Source organism: Lonchura striata, chromosome 6 (assembly GCF_046129695.1).
Source record: "Lonchura striata isolate bLonStr1 chromosome 6, bLonStr1.mat, whole genome shotgun sequence".
Taxonomy (NCBI): Eukaryota; Metazoa; Chordata; class Aves; order Passeriformes; family Estrildidae; genus Lonchura; species Lonchura striata.
In genome coordinates this window covers 11,667,973-11,692,883 of record NC_134608.1, presented here as the reverse complement: position 1 = coordinate 11,692,883, position 24,911 = coordinate 11,667,973, and the positions used below count along the sequence as shown (strand labels likewise).

Below are 24,911 nucleotides of genomic sequence, written 5' to 3'. Positions count from 1 at the left end.
GCTGGTTGTATTGTACCTGTCATAATTTAGAATTATTGACTTGTAATTGAGCTGTTAGAGAAACAGAGAAATTCTCTATAAATTACATGAATACAGGAGGAAGAACAGAAGATTCACCAGTGGCTATCCACAGCTGTGGACTTGCAGATGTTTACTGCATGGGAGTGGGAGTGACAGCCAGTGTTGGCCTGACAAAAATTGCCCATCCTCCTTCATTTACACAGGTCTTTCTGGAGTATGTTCCCCCCATGGAAAATTTAAATCTTTTGAGGTTTTCATAGTGCTCATCTTAGGAAATGGTTTTTAGCTCTAAGGATCCAGTGGCCAGAGAAAAAGGCAGGCCAGTTGTCTGGGTTTTTCTTTCCCTGCTCTCCATGGATGACAGGACACACTTTTTCCTCAGTTCACTTCAAGTTTTGCTTCAAGTTTTTCTCCTTGAAGCCATGAGAAAAAAAAATCTACAGCGTTTATTTTTTTCTTAATGGAATTTAAGTGATCCAAGTTTTCAAAAAGAAAAGACCAAAGCTCTGGGACAACCAGGACACAGATCAATGAAGAAAGTTTGTCAGATCCAACAGCTCTTAATGATATTCTAATAATGAGAAAGAAAAAAAAAAGAGATTGCAGCTAGTTCACTAGTATAAAAATATGGGAAAGAAAATAGGCAGAAAAGGTACCTAGCAGTAATGAAGAAGCAAGATTCTGGCCTTCTTTTTCCCCCTGAAGAGAGTAAGAACACTGCCTTGGGACATAGAGAGATAATAAAAGTTTTTAGAAATCATTTTACACAGCAGCTTAAACCACATTCATACTGATTACACAAACCATAAAAATTAGTCAGAGGTAACATTTTCCCCCATTTAAACTCCAAATTTAGAGATTATGAAGTTTAAATATTTTTATGATCAGAAATGGGTATTTTAAAACCTAAAATATGTATTTTGGATTTTTGCAAAGGCTTGGGTTTTTTGTTGGTGATTAGTTTTTTTTGGTTTTGGTTTTCTTTTTTATTTTTTTTTAATGTCCCGAGGGAGATGTAGCCTGTCAGTGTGGCTAGATTTGGTACATCATCTTAATGATGCATCAAGAGACCTATAAGGTGCATTGTACCAAAGATTTACATTCTCTGTGCCTGCTGTGAATTCTCTGCTGTCTGCCCTTTGGGCATGAGATAAACAGCATTTACTTCAGACAGTTCTTTGCATCAGGATGCTTGTGTGTTTCCCACACAGCAACTGGAAAGTTTCATAATCTTTTACTCTCTCTCTCTTGTTTTAATTGAAAAATGATCTTCATATGTTAAGCTACTGCCTTCTATAGACCTTAAAATATTCGTGGAGAAAAGAAGAGAAAAATTTATGAGCCCAGAGTATGCACAGAATGTTTAATTACCAATTTCTTTGTAGACTTGTCTGCAGATCTGCATTCTGGCACTAAAGTTAAAGGAATGTCTTTACAGCTAGGGTGACTTCTAATTAAATTACCTTTTGAGTGCAATTTCAAACATGGCAAAGATTTGCCATATGGCTCTTTCAAATTCTTTAAATTTTTGGTGTCTGAGTAACATAGACTGTAGCATACAATCAAAGTGATGACCTGCTCTATCTTTAATGGCTATATGACAGATGAACTAATTGCCTAGAATAATTTCTACTAGATTCATAGAAATAAGAGATGCACAAGTGCATAATGTGTACAGGTTTTAATAGGAGCAGCCAGTGCTACAGTAAATATAGTGAAAAAACAGGCAAGAGCAAGGCTGCATTAAGAGAGGCCATGTATGTAGCAGGGAGATACCAGACAGGAGACTTGCTGGAAGTGTTGCAAAACAGTTTAAAGCAATGTAAATACTTTAGGAAACCTAAATCAATGGGGAAAAAAGGAAAAATAAATTTTAAAAGTTGCAGATTATTTTATTATTTTGGTGATTTTTTAGTGAGTTCTTGAAACCTTCTGAATTCAGACAGGTATATGAGATTTTGTATGATCAAGGGGTTTTACTGACATGTGAATAAAATTATTAACTAATTTGGTTTTGTATAATTTTTTAAGTTAGGAAGTTAAAAGGCATATATGGCCTAGATAGCACAGTACTCTCCTCTGGAACAAAATCCCCTTCTGTTGCTCCATTAAAACTAAAAGGATGTTTAAGTTCGATAGCTTTGTGCAAGCAGAGGATCTGACAGGCAATGACTTTCAACCATCACTTTCATTGTGACTTTCTGCAACAGTATGCAGGTTTTTTCCTCTCTTTTAGCAGGCAAAGTTGTGGGGAGGAGTTTGATGGGACCTGAGAGCTTGTGCTTTTTGTTTGTTCCTGAAGGTCAGTCCGTAGCTTGCTGCGAAGGAAGCCTGGGAGCAGAAACGGGAGCAGCGCCAAGGGCAGGAGGCTGAGCTGAGCTGGGATGGGGTCAGCTCACTGTGCCCTGTTCACTCTCAGGCCACTGTCTGCTTGTCTGCTGCCATGTGGGGAGGCTCCTGACTGCTCCCAGGGCTGACCCATGAACTCTGCTCATGCCGCCAGGGTTCTGGGGCACGTTATCCCTCTGCGCGGTACAAAGCGCTGCCAACAGCCACCGCTTGACAAACGAACACATCTGCTCCTGTTGCACAAAGAGCAGGATCAGGTCAAGCAATGCAGACCATCTATTTTTAACTCTCTCCTGACATGATGTTCAGACTGTGCTTCTCGTTCCTGAGGCCACAAGCTGCTCCTCCTAAAAAGTTTCTCGTCTTGTTTTGTCTCTAATTCAAAAGAATAGTAGATCTTCATAAATAATAGCTAATATGTTTGGATGTCTATGGTAAAATTTTGGAAAAAAACCCTTAAACAAAAATTTATTCCCTATTCCCTAAATTGCCTGAAATTACTAACATCATTGAAGACTTTTAGTCCTGATGACCAGCTTGATGTTAATGGCTCTAACATAAATGACCTTTTGTGAGGAGATCTTCAGCATTTCTGTGAAAGCATTCTGACATTCTGTTACAAAGCCTCAAAATAAAACCACTCACATGCACATGGATGATGTTCTGAGCCTTTAATTGAAGCCGGCATTAATCTTCTCCCTTGCATTGTTGCAGCATACAAACTGATATATTAGAAAATTGTTTGCTGTGGCCTACTCTTTGCAAGGAGAGATTTAGGCTTCTAAACTGGTGGCTTGTATGAATGCTAATAGGAGTCCTTTACTTCCACAGCAAAATTAACTCAGATACCTGTTTGATGCAGCAGAATTCTGTCCTTCACTTACAGGTGCAATCTTTCCCTTGTGTTTTGCCATCACTGAATATCTGCATTAGGCACCTCAGTTTTTAGCTATTTGGAATCTATAGCCTCTAATAGTCTGGATATAGAACTGGAGAAGACTAGCAATAACATTACTGCCCTGTCATAAGTATAGCCTCAACCTCTGCCAAGCCATATTTGAAAAAAATCCAGGGATTAGCAGGACTTCTGGACCCTTGCCACTGCTAATCTGACTCAGAAAAGGCAGGTATTCAATAAAGCACAATATGTCCTTGATTTTCACTCAGAGATAATTTTTAAAAAGATTCTGTTTTATGCCCTTTACTTCTGGTTGTTTTGGCTTGGTTTAGGGTTTTTTGTTATTTGTTATTTTTTTTCCTAGACAGCTCACGCTCTGTTAATCTCCAGATGAAAAGAAAACAACTATGATGATATAAATCAGACAGTGAGCTTACTGCAGATCAATTGAACATTTAATTTTTTTTCACAAAGGCTACATAATGTGTGGTCAGCTTCAAACCTTGGTTTGGAGCTAACAGTGGGTTTTAGTCTATAGTTAAGGATAGCAGAGCAGTAATTGGTGGGTACTGATTTTGCTCTAAAGAAACAACAGTGAGAACAGAGAATGTCAGAAGAACACTAACATTTTCATCAATGTCAGAAAAACACTAACATTTTCACCATTTTCACCATTTTCACCAAAGGCTAAATAATGTAAGGAAGACCAGTTTAATAATTTCACTCTTCCTGTGGACTGACAATGGATTTGTGATACCTTCTGAAAAATACATTTGTGTGTTTATCTTTTGATTTTCTGCTATCTTTTGATTTCTCTACTCCACTCTGGTAAAACCTCACCTGTAGGACTGCACCCATCTCTGGAGTCCTCAGCATAGGAAAGACATGGAACTGTTGGAGCAGGTTCTGAGAAGGGCCACAGAAATTATCTTAGAAGGTTGAAGCACCTCTCCTATGAAGAAAGGCTGAGAGAGGTTTCTTTGTTCAGCCTAGAAAAATCTCTAGGGAGACCTTATTGTTGCAATTTGATACTTAAAGAGGCCTTATAAGAAAGAGAGGAGAAAACTTTAGTAAGGCTTATAGTGCCAGGACAAGGGGTAATCGTTTTAAACTAAAAGAGAGAAGATTTAGACTAGATACAAGAAATATTTTTTTCTTTTTTATGAGTGTAGTGAGATACTGACATGGATTGCCCAGAGAGGTGGTGGGTGCCCCATCCCTGGAAACACTGGAGGTCAGGTTGGATGGGACTCTGAACGAGTTGATCCAGTTGAAAATAGAATCACAGGATTGTAAAGGTTGGAAAAGACCTTTGAGATAAATGTCCAGCTGCCAACAGAACTACCAGCATGTTCACCATTGAACCAGGTCCTCAAGTGCCACTTCAACACTCTTTTTGAACACTTCCAGTGATGGTGACTCCACCACTTCCCTGGGCAGCCCATTCCAATGCTTAACCACCCTTTCTGAGAAGAAAATTTTCCTGATATCAATCTAAACCTCCCTTGGTGCCACTTGAGTCCTTTTCCTTTTGTCCTGTCACTTGTCACCCAGGTGAAGAGATCGACCCCCAACTTGTGACAACCTCCTTTTGGGTAGTGGTGGAGAGCAATAAAGTCTCCCCAGGCCTCTTCCTCTCCAGGCTAAACACCCCCAGCTCCCTCAGCTGCTCCTCACAGGACTTGTGCTCCAGACCCTTCATCAGCTCCATTGCCCTTCTCTGGGAACACTCCAGCCCCTCAATGTCCTTCTTGTCGTGAGGGGCCCAGAAATGAACACAGGATTTGAGGTGAGGCCTCATCAGCGCTGAGTAGAGGGGGACAATCCCTGCCCTGGTCCTGCTGGCCACAGCTGCTGACACAGGCCAGGATGGCATTGGCCTTCTCGGCCCCCTGGGCACACTCTGGCTCACGTTCAGCTGCTGTCAACCAGCACCCCCAGGTCCTTTCAGCCACTCTGTCCCCAGCCTGTAGCACTGCAGGAGTTGTGCCCCAAGGGCAGGACCTAGAACTTAGCCTTGTTTAACCTCATACCATTGGCTTTGTCCCATTGATTCAGCCTGTCCAGCTCCCTCTGCAGAGCCTTCCTGCCCTCCAGAAGATCAACACTCCCACCCATCTTGGTGTGTCTGTGACCACCCCCCCGCCATGGCAGGTCTGGATGGTCTTTGGAGACCCAACTCAGACTACTCTGTGATTCTATGATTTTGGTAGACATGCAAGGCATCTGATGCAAGTTTGAAAAATGAACATTTCATCAATCATACATAATTTTAACTTTTGAGTCTCTGAGAACAACTGCTGCAATTGCCTTTTCTGGATTCCTGTGTTTCAGTCTGGCTGTGTAGGAAAACACTGACGAGCAGCACACAGAGGGTGAGGCTGCCTGGTGTTTTCCCTATGTCAGTGCTTACTGTGGTGTGGAACAAACAGCTTGTCATGCCAGCCCACGTATTGTATTTGCTTGAGCCATACAAATCCTAAGCTAGGATCCTTGCACTATTACTCTGTTATACTCAGATGCTAATATGAATTTAAATGAGGTGAGTCTAACTCAGTCATAATGTAATGAGAGGAAAATAATTATTTCAACAAAGTTATGCCTTCTTCATAGTTACCCTGTAGAGCACAAAAAGTGTAAAGCACCCCTTGCTCAAATTTAATAAATTCTAGTAAGTGTAGACCTTTTCTGAAAGCCCAAACTCACTAATTGCATTATTCATAAGTCAGCTCCCATAAGTATAAACCAACACATATTACATCAAGTAAAGTGAATCCCAAATAGAGAAGGGAATAAAAAAAACTAGAGTTGCACCTAACTGTGTGTGAACTGTGAAATGTACTTTTGGATTAATTTTTTATTTCCCCTTGTCATTTCTGATCTTGAGTGCATTTGTAACCATCTTGTACCCATTGCTTCTGTTCCACACAACAGGTCAGAGATGCAGACATCAACATTGTAAAATTTATTTCCAATCTGTCCTCTCTCCTACTTCCCATGTATATTAGTAAAAACCTTTAATTAGGACAATAACATTTATTTGGGAGAAAGCTGTCCAGAGTTTTCCTTATCATTCTTCTCAGGTAATGGCACATTTGGCTGCTTCTGAGCTCCCCATCCTTCCATTTTTGCACACTGTGGGAAGTAATTGTATAATCTCGTCTACTTTTGTGCATGATCTTGTAGTACAACTAAAGGCATTTTCCGGATAGCTGCTGCCAAGAGGTGTGATCGTACTTACTCCCACCCATCTCTTTCTGATATGATTATCAAAACTGTACTTCCTGATGGCATAGGCATCTGATCCTTGAAGAAGCATGTTAGGGCTAAATGAGAAAAAGATAAAAATTTTTTCTTCTTCTTTTATATTTTTTTTAAATTTTCTTTTTTTTATTGTTTAGGGTTAGTTCAGGTCTGGAACTTCAGGAGACTGATGAGACTGTCCCTGCGCACAGCAGCCAGACACTAAGTTGACTTTGCTAAGTCACAAGCAGCACATCCAAATGCCTGAATTATCTTTTTCTACTCTCAACACTAAAGTGGAATTTAAAAAAACCAAAATGCTGTCAACTCCCATTAAGCACCTTTAAATATTCAAATGTTTAAATATTTAGATGACCTGAACTGTTTCTAAGAGGTTCAAAGTGAGGAACAGTAGTCTGTTAATTCATGGACACATTCCTATTGGCCTGAGCATCTTCTCTGAGTCCATAGTAACATTTTGGTTTGGAGCACTTATATGGTTTTAAAGTCCATTTCCTAGCAATTTCCACTTCCAATTGTTGGTTCAGTTCAACATGCCTTTACATCTTCTCTTAATAATAAGTTTTCCTTTAAATAATTCAGGTTTGATGTCTGAGACAGATCTGCTATAAAGGACTCCATTAATTGCTTAAATGCTATATCAGAGGTAAGTTTGGCCAAGAGATGTAAAATCCATTAGGAGATGTTAAAATGAAGAAAAAATATTCACACTAGAATAAATTAAACTAAAATACACACAGAATAAAAGGTAGAGGAAAGAATAGCACAAGTCTTTCTATATCCTTTGTATTTGTCTCCAAATGACACTATTCCACTTTTAAATTTCAGTTATTACTGAGGTAATAATATTCAGATTGTCAGTGTAGTATGACAATTACAATATCTCTAAATCTTCAGAAAAGAAATTATTCAGTCTAACATGTACAATAGCTTCTGCCAGAATAAGGGGAAATCATTGCTTTTATTCAAGTGACCTACAAAGTGCCATCTACCACATAAACCAATAAAACACTATCTCTTTAAAACCCAGCCAGAAACTTGCTGTTATTATCACTAGACCAGCTATTTCCATTTTAAATCTTTTTTTCTTTTGGTGGAAGAGCTAAGATCTTAGTGAATGCAGGAAAGTTTACAGTGAACATGTCAGATGGAACCCACTCTGAGGCAGATTTACTGGGGAAGGATAGAAATGATACAAACCCTAAGACTAGCTTCTGATTTGTGCTCCTCTGCATTAGGGCTTGGAGCTCATAGGCTCCCACTGCCTACTCTGAATTTTCTTTGAGCTCCCCATATTTGATGCACAGCATGACGAAGACTAGAGAGCCTGTAGCACTGTGCAGAATCCTAAACTTCTCCCACATTTCTGCCCCTCAGTGCTGCCCAGCCCCAGCAGGTAATGACCCAGTGACATGCCCCTATTTCATAATAAGGCTTTATTTAAGCAAAGTCCACAATTTGCCTCCTATAGTGCAGATACAATTTCAGGCAATCAATGCTCTGCTTGAGGTACTCCTCCTAATTATAGCAAAAGATTATATGTTCTTGTTCCCCCTGCAGCTTGGGATGTAATTCATCATATCCTTTCTGTGCCTTCACAAAAACCGAGTAATGAATGGAAATGTTGAGTATTGGGTGAAGTTTTTTCATGTCTGACTTGTTACAGGAACTTTGTAGGAAAATCTGTTTCTATTGTTAAAATATTCATCATTAGGGCTTCCTTGGGCTTTCCTTCTCATCCTTACTATTGCATATCCAAATTAAATTCCTGACTGAAACTGGATAGACTGTGTAAAAAGAAGTGAGGACAGAATGAAGCTAGAGCAGAATGAAGTTTTCAGTGTATATCTCTGCATATTCTTCATGTAGAAACTACCTTCCCGAACAATTTCCTGGATTTCTGAGGGATTTTTTTTTAAATTGACAACTGTCAAAAAGACTGAAGTAGTTCCAGTATGAACAAAAAAATATTTAGAAAAGTGGTCACCTTTAGAATATGTCTTTGCTCAGACTGTTAACTTTAATATACTCCAGGGATTGATGTGGTAAGATAGTCTGTTAGTATGATGTTCAGGATGGCTATATTATTTAGTGTTTCCCAGTGTTTCAGTGCCACTTTAATGCAGCCCAGAATCAAAAGCTTGTTCCAACCTCAGGTTGTGGTGGTCTGTGTTTCTGTCATTCCTGATAGACTTGTCCATCTTACTCTTGATGACTCATGGTTGTGGAGATTTCAGAATTTTCCCTGACATTATATTACATTTCTGCACTATACTTACTGCTAAAAAGTTCTCCTAATAGCATACTTGAATATTCCTTGCAGCAATACATGCCCACTGCTTCTTGTTCTTCCCACCATGGACATCTGACATTCTCTAGACAAGTCTCTGTGGGCGTTTGAATAGAAGTCAGGATTTCAGACAGGGTTTGGATGGAAGGATTGCATCACATGTCTGGTGAGCTATTCCTGTTAATAGAACCTAATGCAGCATTCTCTTTTCTTTGAAACAGCATGGTATTGTTGACTCATATTTGGTTGATGGCCCACAGCATCCCTTTGATATGTTTTTTCCAGAACTTTTTCACAACTGAATATTTTCTGGTCTTTATTTGCGCTGTTGATTATTTCAGCCTAAATGTTGTTGGAAATTACCCAAAAAATTACCTGCCCTGATTTAGATTCCACAGCACACACTGCTGCAGTTTCATATTAGCAATGCAAGTGCATTTCTCCTTGATTCTGCACTCCAGTCCCTGGCTTCACATTTATTACACAGACAAGTGATGTCTATATCCTGACACTCAAAAGTTTAGGAAGATGAGATATGTTTTGCCACTTGTTGAAGGTAAGTTTGCAAACTCAAGTCAGTTGTATCCATGGAAACCTCACTTAAAGATATGAGTCTGCAGGCTCTCCTCTAGCCCTCTGATTAGAATCTGTGTGTTCTGTAGACCAAGTCGTTCTAGTCCAAGAAAATAAATCATCAGGAACAGTCATTTTGTCCAGAACAGTCTGTGAACATAAAGAACACTTGTAGAGTTCTTTAATAGATTCCATCAGAGTTTAAAACACATCCCTACTAAACAAAATTTTGTTAATTCACCTGTTTAGAGCTCCCAAGTAGTCTGACTTTTGTATCCTTTATTGAGCTCAGCTGTCATAAGAATTGGGCTTGGAATCAAAAGTATTTAGACAATTTAAGAAAGTATTTAGCCAACATGTAGGGCACCTTCTTTGTGACAGTGCTTGCAGAGCAATACCAGAATCAGTGTTCATTGCTATGAACCAATAGAGATGATGCTCTCAGTTTCTATTTTGCTAATTAACAAGCCATTCATTACAATTTCATGAACAGAGGCATGAGAGAACCCTCAGATGGGTTGGTCTGAATTTTATTCCCAGTCCAGACACTTATTGGAAACCTTATTCAACATTTTGTCTCTGCTACCAAGTTTTGTAGTCAGGCAATGGTTCCTGGCTTCATGTTCAGAAGCAACACTTTGATGGCAGCTAGACTGGGGGTTGTTCTTCATTGCTGTGGTTTTCAGTGAACCAAAACAATTACTTTTTTTTGTTGCCAAAGAGAGGACAATTGCTTTCAAATTTAAATTTCCAATGCATTATTTCAAATAAGCTTTTTGCCCACAAATTCTTTTGCAACATTGTTTTACCAAATATTCCCATCTCTGAATATATTTAGGAAAGTAAATTCAGAAGGAATTTGAATGCTGCCAAAAGTAATTCACTTTAAAATGTGAATGAAAATGTATACGTTATGTGTTGAATATTCAGCTATGAAATTTGCCACAGAACTTCAAAAGTGTTGTACTTTCAAGTAAAAATTTATGGGAAAGAATTTATCTGCAAACTGTTTTTATAATGCCCTTATGCATTAAGAAGTAAATTTTTTTTAATATGTCTGACAAATCTAAATAGAATTCAGGTGGTAAAGAAAAGACAATTCTCAGACAGATGTTAATCCTTCTGCTAAATACCAGATTATGGCAGATAGTAGCAGCATGAGAAACTGTCATAGGTTCAGAAAAATCCTTAATACAAGAAAGTATTTGGGCTCAAGATTAACACCAACCATATTGAAGACCTTTGATTTTTCTTTCTACTGCCATGAAGCCCTGTGGGAGATCAGCAAACTATTTTAGATTTCAGATTTGCATTTTCATTGCTAAATGTCCTTTTGGCAGGAGCATTTCTAACATTCTTTTCTAAGTACAATGTTTAAATAGTCTTTCTTGCTATAAAAAGAAGAATGAATTTAAATTTTAATAAGAAAAACCCACAGTGTGCATCAGCATAAAATTAAAGCTCCTCTGTGCTGCCTTTTGTCCTCTAGGTTTTTTAGAGTGACTGGTATCACTCTAATATTAATTATTTTCAGTATTTCTTATGAATGTTATGATTAGGATTTACAGACACAATCTTTTTAATAGACCAACAGCTTGATATAATTTTGTTAGGTGTAAAGCTTATGTGAGGAAATGCATTCTGAAACAACTACAGGCAGTTGTTTCTGTATTTTCAACTGCAAAACCCAGAACACCATAGATTATTTTATTACAATATTTGTCTAAATTTGCTGAGTAAAGATACTGTTGGGTTTTGGCACAGCATTGTTGTCTTATCTTTAATTATTGTACAAAACCCAAACATGACAATTACATTAAAATATGCAGCCATAATAAAAGAATGACTTAATTTTTATCATCAGGGAAAAAATTGAGCAATTACTATTTCCATTAGCAGGAAATACAACTTTTTGAGGCCTAATTCTGAAATGTAATGAACAGGAAAAAAGACTTCTCGAGTTTATTATTGTTGTTATTATTGCTATTAATTGTAGATTTGTGTGCACAGCTGTGTTACCTTGTGAAACCCAAAGAACTAAAAGATTGCTTAGAAAAGAAATTACAAGATGTGGCAGAAGAGGCACGATGAGAAGATATTTCTGCACTTATATAACTCTTTACAAAATTAACCAAGAATTAAATATGCATTACTGGTTAAAAGAGAATATCTAAATCTTGATTTCTAATAGATACAGGGATAATTTCAGAGGTAATTTTACTACGGCGTTCAGGCTTCAGTCTGTTTTTCTTTATTCTGTCACTGAAAATAATCTCACCCTTCTTAGAATACATGAATATGATCTGAATAAACTTAACGAATTTGCTGCTCCTTGGTGATTTATAGCCAAATTTTCAGATCTATTTCTCATTGCATTCACATGAATTTTGAAAATCTTACAAAAGAAGTACTTGTATATTTAGGTGCCCAGCTACTTCCTGGCTGGCAAGAACACAAAGTTGTACTATTTTTTGCTTTTTTTTTCTTTATATTTTTCCCTTGTGTGCTAGAATGCTAAATTAAGCTTAATTGCCCATGGAGGCATTGCATTAATTGCGAATAATCAGAAACATAGAAACGTTTATGTTGAAAAAGACCCTTAAGATCATTGAGTCCAACCATAATGAGTATCAATGAAAATTTTGATTGAAAAACTATTAAAACATAGGTTTAGTTTATAATTTCATTCTTTGCACCTGTTGTGGAGACTAAGTCACAAAAACAGTCACATTCCATTATAGACTCCATTAATGCTGCCTAAAGTGAAGGAGGTAAGGAAAAAAAATTCACTTTCACTTATGTTTGTGGTCACACAGTTTTCTTCACTCAGAATGTTCTGGTTGGAGATCTGTGGAGTTAGGTTATTAAAAAAAGTGTAGTCTGCATCGGTGCAGGACTGAGTTTTGACTATATTTATAGGGCCAAATGTGGTAGTTGGCCTGATGTGTAAGTGAAAGTACAATTTCTATGCTTACTATGACATTGCAGTTTAGCAAAGATTTTTTCATTTGTTGCTGTCTGATATTGACAGGAATATACTGTTTAAATGTCCTAAAAGTTGGATTTTATGCAGTAATTGTTGGGTTCACAACAGCTAGTCACAATAGTCTTACATTTTTCTGTCGGAGAAAGTGGTTTGTATTAATTTAATTTTATAATTCTTCATTCTGTTTGGTCTTGGTTGCTTATGATTCAAACTCTGAAAACTTTTAATTTTGATACTGTGTGGTTAAGAAGGAAACTTTGATGTCAGAAGCAGTTTGCAATAGTAGTAGACTCTTATTAAAACTGTACACTAGAAATATCTATTTCTCAACATATTCAGTTACCCTAATTAATTCATAAATCTTATCATAGAGAGACACAGAGAGCTCTGAGCTAAAACGAATCTTACTTCTTGACTGACCTGCTAGCAAAATACGTTTTGCCAGACTGTCTATGAAACCAGTGGGCATTAATCACTTGTCTAATTCCACCTCTCCTCTTGTTCAAAGGCTATCCAGCACTCTGATACAACTGAGATCAAGTTTTGACTGCATGAAAGGTTGTCATTTTTCCCTTTCTAAAATGCTTTCAAGTCAGCTGAAGAAGGTAAGAAGGCAATAAGCTATAAATTCTCATTAAAAGACTTTGATTGTCTCTTTGTTAGGACTTTATGATTTTCTGAGACCTCAAGGGGTGTAGGTGTCCAGCTGTCCTCTGAAGCTGCGGTGACTAGGACAGCTGGCTCCCTTAGGAAGCCCTTGCCTTAGCATTTGAAATGACAACGATACACATGTGATCTACAAAGCATGTGCTCACTTCAAATATCTGCTGCAAGCTTCTAAAGGATCATACAGCCTTTAAACATATTCCTGAGGCTTGTTTGAATTTAAGGAATGTAAATCAATATAACCTCAAGCTGTCTTTATTTGCACAGCAATCTAAGAGATTTCTTTTGGCAGAGAGAAAGCAATGACTTGTATTTCAAGAGACAATGGGCACATTTAATGGCACTTGGCATTTGCATACTTCTATGTCTGCAGTATGCTGGCAGTTTTACTGTGCTGGAAAGGTCACTGGACTAGAATAAGTGGGTGATAAGGACAGAGGAGCTGACTGTGAGCATCCCACATGTTTGACAGCAGCGGATTTGGGTGCTCTTGAAAAGGCCGATATTGACTGAAGGTTCCAGGCTGTGACTTTTACATGAAAGAGCACAGTGGTGCCTGGGAAGCTCTTTCCATCTATATTGAAAGAGAAAGAGTAAATGTTATTTTCTGCAGGGGTGAAAAAAGTTGGTGAAGCCAAACAGAAAAGACTGAATATGTTGTAATATAGGATGAGAAAGAGAAGGCCTACTAATAAGTGTAACTACACTTATTAGAGATACGAATAAAATGAAGTTAATGAGCAGCTCGTTTTTCAATTCATCCAATAAGTCTACAGAAAATCTGCCTATGCTATGCTATTGATTACTGTGGCTGCCTGACTGAGATCTGCCACATTTCAATTACATTTCAATTTGTTGCAGAAACTATATTTGCCTGTAAAACTTCCAGCACTGTACATGAAATAAGCTCCCTAAAAAGGCAATGCTGTGGATCCATGACTGTTCCTGTTTGTGATCGGAAAGGTAACCATTCAGACTTGCCAACTCAGGCTGGCATTTTTTAGGCATCTCATATTTAATCTAAAGAGAATGTAGCTTGGGTTCATATTGATGGAGTTCTTCTGGTCATTCTGCATCTAGATAAAGTGCTTGATCTCATACTCCTTGTTTCAGTTCTCATTCACTTCATTTAATATATATGTTCTCATGAGCTCTTCCTCATCATTTACATGTGTACCATATGTGCACAGGTTCTGTATATTTTCAACATGGCAGCATGTCCTTATTTATCTAAAAATTAATGTTAAAGAGAACAAGAAAGACAGCTTTACTTGGCAAGCACGTGGGATCCTTTCAGATGAAATATTCACATCAAAGCATATAGAGATTTGTTTCCATTTGTTTAGACATCAAGAGTCTCACTGAATTTAAAATGCTTGTAAATTATCTGAGCTTAAGTTAGGAGCTTGCCAGTACCGTCCAATTTGGGGCTAGTTTCTAAATGCTGTTTATTCCTAGTCAAGAACTGCAGATATATAAAAATTCTCATTTAGAAGAAATTCTTGTTTAGAAGAAACAGTGCATTGATGTTTTGTTATATACATAATTAGTATAAAGGCTTGTGTTTAGTTTGGTTTGTGGTTCAAGTGGTAGCATGCATCCACTTTGGTTTTGTCCAAACATATTTGGTCTCTCATAAAGGCAGTAATTTGTGTGCTCCTGAGAACACTTGCAAAGAAAGTACATGATTACAGCATTCTTTGGAATTCTCAGACCTATCAAGCCTCTCTTATTTCAAGCAGATTACTCACAGTAGTCTGATGCCATGCTTAATGGGGTGCTTTGATTAGTAATAGGGACAAACAATCATGTAGAGGGGAGATAGATCTGCACTGCACTTCCACCTAGGAGTAAGAGAGGTAAAGCCTAAATAAAGAAGGATTCATTTGGCAGAAATGTTGATGTAACAAAGTCACAGGGCAAATAACAGCACAGATATTTTTTACTGACGTCTTAGTGTCAAAATAGTAGTGCATAATTGAATTCAAGCTTCAGATATTAATGTGCCTCTCAAATGCTTGCATGTATTACTGCCTGTATATTCAGTGGCTCTTAGGCACTTGCTCATACCTGCCCTTCATATTTATTTGCAACAGGAGGATTTGTAGTTATAAACTGCCATTTCTGAAAATCCAGCACTTGGCCCTGGACAATGTGCAAAAAGCATTTCAGATGTGCAGCTTAGTAGTTTCAGACTCTGCTTTTCAGATTAGAAGATAAAAAATGTAGAAGAGAGAAGAAATGCTCAGTATTGTGGTGTCATAGATCATCAGTTCAGGCAGAAAAGGGGAGTTTTTCTCTTGGATCCAGTAAAACCAGAAATTAAAATTTATAGCATTTTGGTAAAGGGGGTTTTATTGTGCCTTGCCCCCTTGTCCCCAGACAATCCTTCTATTGATGACTTCAGCTTTATCCATTTCAGTGGTTATTTCCTAGTTTATTAGCGTGTTGCTTAGTGTTGGAATCCTGGATGCTGATAATTTTAAACTTTCTGTGCTGAAAGGCACAGACCCACAAGAGAACACTGCATTTGACCTGAGGCTGTGGAGAAGACTTCCAAAATTGATTAATAGCACTGGGATTACAGGTGTGTAGTTGGTTAGAAGTGTATAATATCATGGGGTGTAAAACTTATAGTTTAGGTTTTTAAAATATTGTAATGACTATGAAGCAAGATGGAGAGTATAGGGGGTTGTCTCAAGTTCATTTTTCTTCCTTCTTCTTCCTTCTTCTTCATGGGTTTGGGTGGTATGTTACAGTTGGACAGAAAAGTCTACATTACAGGTCTTGAGGGATCAGTTATTATGTTAAAAGGGAAAATATTCTAAGTGTCATTTCTTAATTGGGTAATTTAGTTTTAGTTCAGCCTTAAAAGACATTGAAAGTGAACATCTGGGGCCATTTTTGTGCTGTTTTCCTGCATGCAAGGTCTGGTGAAGACAGCGTGCTGAAGTTTTGATAAGATAATAAACAGAAGCTGAAGACCAAAAATGTCCAATGCGTCTCTGGTTCCTGACACAGAACTGCTCCAGGAGAGCTTCCCCCATCAGGGGAGCCCCCAGGGAGAAGCCCAATGTGGGGCCAGTGAAGCCATAGCTTAGTGTACTGAAAAGAAGGCAAAATAATGAAATTTACTCCCTACTACTCTTGAATTGGCATTTACAGCATAAACGATTTTTCACTGAAAACAAGGGATCTATTCTTTGGAAAATCTTCAAGACTTTGCAAAGAAGCACTAAGAAGAACAACTGTAAGAGGAAGACTTACCTTGTGAGGATGGATTGTAATTGGGAGGAACAGAAAACAGACTCCTAATATTCAGGTTCAGGGATCCAGGACATCATTACACCATATCACATTGATTTGCCTTACAACACAGATAAATAGCTTTCGCTTTGCCTTTGCCTTCTTTGGCAAATAATTTTTTATACTGAGGAAACATTTAGATTTTTTTTTTTAAATGAGGAGACCTTAAATGTTTTTAAAGTCACCCATACTTCTCTCTTCTTGTTATTACTTATATTTTGCAAATATTTCCTTTAGGTAGGTTTGCTAAACTCAGAAGCTGATGGACTTCATTAAAATATTTCCATTTCTTCTTTGAGAGCTATATTTTTCATGTTGCCACTTCCCCAGCCTTTGTTCACTTCGGCAATACAGTGGAGAGCTTTTTTTTCTGTCCAAAGAATGTAGAAAGCAGCTTGAGAGTCAGGCATATTGTGTAGCTGGTTATATAAATCAAAATGTCTTCTAAAAATGAAAAAAAAATACTATTTTCTATTAAAAGATGTTGCTTTGCATTAACTATATTCCTGTCCTTTATTAGCTAGATGAACTTTCTATTATTTCAGGCCTGCCTGACATTATACTAACTAACCTTATCCTTACCAAGCACTCACAAGTATTTAGATTCTTCTTGTCTGTTGTATTTCCTACTTATTCCACAATTTATTTTCTACAGTAGGAATGTTAGTGTCCAGGACTTACCATAGAGAATTTGCAGAGAATTCTTTGGTGCAAGCTCTCCAGAACTACTTGCTTTAATAAAAAAGATGAAACACTGATGTAGTATATAAAAGCCTCTTTATCTAGCTAGTGAGCTAAGTATTCTCTCTGGCTATGTTTATCACCTGCTTTTTCCCAAGCATAGAATGCAAATATTTCCAAATAGTGTTGCCTTTATGTCTATCAAGTAATGTGTGTGTTCTAATGCTACCAAATAATGTGTCTTAAAAAATTTATATAAAAATTTGGAAGCTATGTTTCTATAAATATTCATAACATTCTTGTCCTTGCCAGATGTTGATTTTTCCCTGTTATGCCTAGATTTTCCCATCAGTTTTCTGTATTTCAGAAATTCTAATTTATGCTGATACCTATTTATCCTGTTTCCCCTATTGTCATTTGCCATCCACAGTAATTGCTGCCTTCATTCATCCACTGATTTGTAGCTTTTTAACAGTCTCTAATAAATTTTTTTCATTAAAAAGTCACAATTAACTTTAATATTCCTCCCACTAACTTTCATTAACTTTCTTGAGCCTTGATGAACTGTGTTTATGTCTGTTTGTGTGTGATATTATCCTACTTACCTCAATCAACATCAATAAGTTATTAACATTGCCTCCAATGCATCTTTCAACATCGGTCCAGTGATTAAGTCATCAGGAGTTATCTTGTGAACTGAAATTACACTTGAGTTAAGAGATGACAGAATGCTCTACACAGCTGCATAATATTTTACTGTTCGGTGGTAGAGTGCCTCCTGTGTCTGCTTCCATAATTGAAGTCCTCGTTAATAAAATTTCATTTCTTTCCCGATATATAAGGATGGGTTTAAGGACCAGATTGCCTGTTTTGAGATTTGAATCAGTAAATGTGTACTCAAGTTTCTATAAAACAGGTTTATGAGTAAGTCAAAACAATTCAGGGGAATTTTAATACAGAATACAGATATCATCCTCTCCATTTCCTCTTTCCCCATCTTATTTTGTATCTGTTCTCTTCTTCTTAGCTTAGCCATAAATGCACAGGATTGAAGAGAAAAGTGCTTAGATATTTATGATACTTTCCTGCTGCTCTTGCCAGCTCATATTGAGATTTTATCCCTGATGTGCTGGCACACAAGTTTTTTATACTCTAGAAATTAAAGTAAAAAGGTAGAAACAGGAAGCCAAGTTCAACCACAAATTACTCAAGGGGAAGAACTCAAAATTTGTATTTTGCACCCTCCTTTCAAAACAAAGGAGCAAGAGGTTTATATCTGCAATCAGAGCTAAAGAGAAAATAATGCAAACAAAAGTTGATTTCTGCAAGATAAATATTTAATTTGATATGACACATAATGTTGAAGAAGAAAATATAATATATTTTCCCAGGTCGATGAGGTCTCCTCTATACCTGAATTCCCTTTCCAGTGTCTTTTGATGCTTTACTGCCTCTGAAAATGCCAGTGAAGGGAGTCCAACAGTGTCTTCAGAAATGTAACCTCTGCTATCTATTCTGAGAAAGCTGATGGCACAAACTATTCATACTACACCTAGGTTTGTGCAGAAAAAAAACCTTGTTAAATCCTTATCAGATTTTTAGTAAGTGCTTTTCAATGAGACTATTTCTCATTATTTTAACAGAAATGAAACAAAAAGGGCCCTATAAAATTAATATTTGTAAAAATAAATTATACATTTGCTTATCTCCAGAAAGTAAACGTTCCAGCCTTTCTACCTGGATTATCTGATTCTTCTCTTAGTTTTCAATGAAATAGGGATTTTTCTATTTTTTAAAATGTATTTGGAAATTTGTTCTGGTTTTTCCCTTTGTTTGGTATCTGTGTAACATGGCATACATCATTGGATGAATGAATTAAAGGGCCTTTGCTGTGAGCTTTATTTTTGTTTAATTAGAAAACTTTTACAGCAAACCAGCTTTCACTGTATCTTGTTTTAATGAAAAAGCCTGTTTATCTGTCAGTACTCACTGGAGATTGAATTTTCATTTGGCAGTTTTCATGACACTCTCTCTATCATTTTTCAATCACAGTTTGAGCCTTTGAGTTTGACTGTTGGTGAGCCACACAAAAACTCAAGACTGAAAATTAATACCAGAATAAAAACCTGCTAATATTATTCAGTTGTGGATAGGCTGAGTCCAAATACTGGTGCTGAGAATAGAAAAAAGCATCTAACACACTGGGCAAGCAATTTATGATGAGATAAGAGCATAGAAACATTGAAAATCTTATTAATGCAACTATTTATTTAGGCTTGATCACAACAAGCTGTATCCTATATTAAATCCTATATTGAATCCTATTATATCCTATATTGAATGCACATGTACTCATGATCTGAAAACTTCAGCTGAGAAGAGATCAATGTTCTATGCTGTCTAGAAAGAATTAAATAATCTATGATTGCTCTACAGGGACAACTTCTGTTTAATTAAGTTGGTGTCTTCTGCAAACCTCCATGTCAGTCTCTCAGAGCCTTTAGAACTTCAAGAAGAAAGGAGGAAACCAAAGCAGCTGTGGAGTCCCCTCACTGCAGCACCTGCCAGCTCTGGAAGGGCCATTGTGAAAGGGATGGATGTGGCCCTGGATGCAGGGATGTAGTTTAATTCAATCATAGTTTTGTTGATTGGGACATTGAAGGGCTGTCTCAGGTATAACTCTTCAGTTTGGGTCAGTCTGCTTAGTGTAACCATCTCCATGTGAGGGACAATGAACTCTATCTTCAAGCTTCATAAACGTGTCTCTAGCAGAGTTGGTGAGGAAAAAGCCTTCTCTGGCTTCAGGGAGGGAAGGGGGTCATAACTTTCAACAGGAGATCTAGTTCTGGTTTGCATCACCTTCTTGCTCATTTACTTTCACAAACTCCTACTGATTTCTACCTAAAATATAACCTACCAATGAGGTTTTCAGTCTGCTAAGAGGAGGGTGAAAAGAGCATTGCCAAGAATAGTCTACCTGTGAAGGCTGACTAATCTTTCCAGCCTTGAAACTAGCTTAGTACCCACATAGAAGTCCCAAAGTCTACCCTAGTTTTTTGTAAAGCCCCTGGGGTTTGAGGAAGAGGTTAACAATCTTCAATTTGACTTCACTGGCTTCTTTATGCCAATCTGCTCAGGGTTTCTCTTCTGAAGGATACAGAACCCAGTGCATAAGTTCTCCTTAACAAAAGTCTGTCATTTTTTTCTCATGTTTCAAATCTAGATCATTTTATTTCTGGGATAACACAAGGGGAGTAGATGAAGAAAAGTAATATCTGTGGAGCCATACACACCTGCTTGGCTTTTCTATGAAAATCAGTATGACTGCCAAAGAGAGACATTGAGATTTGAGAAGGTTTGAATGTGCATTTGAACAAGGAGGCTCAAACAAGGAAGCAGCATGAAAATAGAACAAGGATGTTCTATCTCTCTTTGCTGTACAGAATCATGGCAGTGGGTTGTGTTCAAACTGATGCATACCAATGACAGCATAAAATCCAACAGTCATCTCAAAATTAAAACCCATTTATACGGGGATAATAAATTTTAAGAAACCATTGTCTTTTACATGTGCATTTCAGCAGGTAGGCAGAGAAAAGTGATCACACAGTCTGAACTGATATCCAAATAATGTTTGCCAAATGCCATTTGTGGTGTCACAATACATTCCTTAGAATGACAATGAAGGAGTTTGTATGGAAAGCAATATCTTATTTGTGGTCAGACCTGCCCTGTAGCTGCTGTGAGGGAACCTTCTGCCTTGCCTGTTGAAAGCTGAGCCACTCAGAGCCATGCAAGCTGGCCAATTGATTGGCACTGACATTATGGCTTTTCTCAACCATTCTTCAGAGGCCCATCTGCAGCAAGGAATTGTGGAACAGCTTTACAGAACAGGCACTCAGCAATAATTTCTCCAAATACCCCCTACCAGCTAGTTATTTCTCCTAGTCTGGTTCTAACGTGAAGAGCGTGGCTACAGGTCTGGTCTTGGACACAGCAGAGGCAGTTCATCATACTGTCTTTCAGAAGTGTAACTTACTCCTTTGGGGGTCTTTTATGCCTTTTCATGGGCTCAGCTAGAACATTGTCCTCCAGATGCAAAGTACAGTATTTTATTTGTTTCTCTGTGCATGAGTAACAGTTTTGCTTGAAAAAAGGATGTGGGAGAGAGGAAAACAGTGGACATAATGAGGGGAAATATCTGATAAAGTACTATAATTACAAAGAGAGAGAAGGTGCTATCACTTAGCTAGCTGTTCTGGAAAACAGGCTAAGGAATAGCTCAAGGCCTAAAAAATTTTCACAACCCGGGTAAGCAGAAAAAACATGAGGTGTTATATGCCTTCAGAAAACTGTGTCTTGACCTGAAACTACAGACCTATAATTATGCTGATCTTTTAATGTAATAGCTAATCTAAGATCTTAATGCTCCACTGTCCATGTGAAACAGAAAGAATAGATAAAATTTCTTCTAGAAAAGTATCAGCAGTGAGCATTAAGGAGGAAACTGCCTGAATTCCTGATACTTTAAAAATTTTCTTTTATAAAGTAAAACGTTGCTCTCCAGAGCTGATGAGTATTTTCCTCCTTTCATCTGTTGCTTGCAAAGAGATATGAAACATTTATTTTCCCAACCTTCCCAGAATTGGTAATAAATTGTCAGAGCAAACCATTCATATCTGGTGGCTTCTTAAATAAAGGATTAGACCTTCAAGATTTCATTTTTCTCTAGAATTGCTCCAAAAGCTTGCTGAGAATGAGGTAATACGTAAAAGACGGTGAGGGAAAAGCTATTTGTCCAGTGTCAGAGAGATATGGGCAAGAACTTTAAGACATATTTTATTTTCTCTCCCTCCTGCTCTGTGTGTCTATATAGACGTATACAGGTGTGTGGGAGAACTGAGAGAGACAGACTGGCTGTCAGAACTGCCAGCTTTTGTTGAAGTTGTTATTGTGGACTTTTGCAAGCCAGCAGATTTCTGACAGAGTTACACTGCTGTTAAGGAGCTATACAGGGGACTATATCTTGCTGCTAATAATATGGGCATTCTTTTAGGAAAAAAGTCTAAATACTAAGTAATGCACATGGACCTCCCTTGCAGGCTCCTCTGGGGGCAAACAGAAGCCGTGTGTGGATTTATAAGAGCAGTCTTTGCTCTTCTGCAGCTTTCCTCAGCTTGGACACCATGTTGAGTTCAGTGAACAAAATGATGCTATAAGCATGGGGAAGAGGGAAGTGTTTAGCTACCTGCTGGGTCATACCACGATGAAGAACATTTCTGAAAAACAGCATGTTACTTTTGAAAGGTCACTGGAAAATGTGTCCTTGGGGACGATTCACAGTCTCTGCTTTCCAGCCTAGTGTCTGTCCTAAGGCATGAACACAAGAAGTGCATGTTACTTCTCCATGTTTTTGTGTTTAAACAAGCTCTTTGGGAGCTGCTCTCCAGATCTCATTTGAATTTCAACTTTTATGGTCAAAACTGAAAGGAAAGCAGTTTACCTGTGTGTTATTTACTGTATTCTTCTGTGCTATTCTCCAGTGATGAATGAGATGCCATCAGTATATTATACGGGGCACAAGAAATGCAATGTAACTGAAAACCATTTCCATCTCTGGTAAAATCTATATCCCAGTTCTGTGGGTTTGCAGTGATGACAAACCTCTCAGTATGTGGAAAATGCTATTTCCAGAAATTCTCTGCTCTGTGTGCAGGTCATAGCAAAGAGAGTTCCTGCTTTTTAGCATCAAGGATGGAATTCCTTCTGTCATCATGAAATGCAATACTGCAGTGAAGCCATAATTTAGAGCTGTAAGGGCTAAGTATAGAGAAGAAGCTAGAAAGAGCAAGGATTATATAAACAATTGGTACATGAGCTGCTCAGATCTTACTGAGAGAAAATGATGATAGTTTCTTATTCCAGATGCTGAGTAGGACTCATTTGCACACCTGCTTAATTCTACAGGAACAAGCATTGCACCGATGTGTACCCAGCAATCAGTCTTTTGATGGAAGTAATGACTTTTTGTGGCTTAACCGTAGAGGCAACTGAAGTGTAAACTTGCAGTAAAAAATGTATAGCTGTGGTCTGGTAAGGACTGCCAAATGCCTTCCAGTCCTGGTTGGAAACCACAGTTCCCAGTCCTCTTCACCAAGCCTTTGCATTTTCCTAGCTATTTAATTGAACTTTAGATGCCTGGAGGCAACTGAAGAAAATCCTGTCAGTGAGTGAGAGAGAAGATTATCATTGCAGGAGCTCACAGGAGATGGGACCTAATATGGTTTCTATGGAGATATTAAGATGTGTTGGGCAGTAAGAGATTCATTTCCTTACAACCCATGTAGCAATGAGGTTGTATTGCAGCAGGCTCTGCGAAAGCTGCCACTCTGGTCTAGTCAATTGAGACCAGAAGTTGATCACATGGAAAGGAAGAGGAAAAGTGGTAGTGAAATATTTACCATGACATGATGAAACCATCAGCAAATCCAGCCTGTTTTTCTGGAATGAAAAATAAGGTGCTGAAAGCTTCTCAGTTTTGTGGTAGGACTTTGGTTCCTGACAGTGAAATTGCACAATCTCCCTGAACATGGAAAAAAGAGTTTTTTCAGCCTGAGGGAAGGGGGCTGCATTAAGTGAAATTATTGAAGTACTGCTCACATCCACTGCTCATAAGACATGACAGTGACTAAAGGTTGGCCAATCATGAAGTGTATACTAATCACAAAAGCACAGAAGCCATTAGGCTGGAAAAGACCTTTGGGATCATGGAGTGCAGCCTATTACGGAACACCACCTTGCTAACCAGACCATGGCGCTAAGTGCCACATCCAGTCTTTTCTTAAACACCTCCCAGGACAGAGATGCCAAGACCTCTCTGGGCAGCCCATTCCAATGCCCAGTCATTCTTTCAGCGAAGAAATTTTCCCCTAATGTCCAACCTAAACCTCCACTGGAGCAGCTTAAGGCTGTGTCCTTTTGTCCTATTTCTGGTTGCCTGGGAGAAGAGACCAATCCTCACCTGACCACACTCTCTTTTCAGACAGTTGTAGAGAGCAAGAAGGTCTCCCCTGAGCCTCCTCTTCCCCAGGCTAAACACCCCCAGCTCCGTCAGCCATTCCTCAGAGGACTTGCACTCCAGACCCTTCCTCATCTCCATTGCCCTTCTCTGGGCACACTCCAGATGTCCTTCCTATATTGGAGGGCCCAGAAATGAATATGGCACTCAAGGTGTGGCCTCACCGGAGCCACATACAGGAGGATGATCACTGCCCTGGTCCTGCTGGCATCCTCTTGCTGATACAGGCCAAGATGCCACTGGCCATCTTGGACACCTGGGCTACATTGGCTCATGTTCACCCAGTGTCCCAGGTCCTTTTCTGCTGGACAGCTTTCCAGCCACTCTGTCCCAGCCTGTAGCACTGCAGGGGTTGCTGTGACCCCAGGGCAGGAGCTGGCACTTGGCCTCATTGACCCTCACACCATTGGCTTTGGCCCATCGATCCAGCCTGTCCAGATCCCCCTGCAGAGCCTTCCTGCCCTCCAGCAGACCAACATTCCATAAACCTGCTAATGGCAGACTGGATCCCCACATCCAGATCATCAGTAGAGATACTCAACAGGACTTGGCCCAACACTCATCCCTGGAGGACACCACTAGTGGCTGGCCACCAACTGGATGCAACACCATTCATCTCCAATGCCAAGAAGCAACAGCAAAAAGACATCTCCTTCAGTCTTCCACCATACTTGTGTCTGCAGCAGGATCTGCACATCTGCCTTTCCTTCCTGGAGAAACAAGCAAAGCATTAATGGATTTCAGACCTCTGAAAGTGGCAGGTTAGCTTTTATATTCATTCCCCTTTCCTCCTTCCAAG

At 38.5% G+C, this 24,911-nt stretch overlaps 1 long non-coding RNA gene across 1 annotated transcript in view; it reads left to right on the top strand.

Moving 5' to 3' along the window:
- The window catches only part of LOC110481188 (uncharacterized), a 30,783-nt gene extending 21,877 nt beyond the window's left edge, over nt 1-8,906 (top strand). Inside the window, exon 3 of the long non-coding RNA XR_002467222.1 lies at nt 8,856-8,906. This is a non-coding gene — a long non-coding RNA (uncharacterized LOC110481188). The remainder of the gene's footprint in view (nt 1-8,855) is intronic.
- The last annotated feature ends 16,005 nt before the right edge of the window (nt 8,907-24,911 follow it).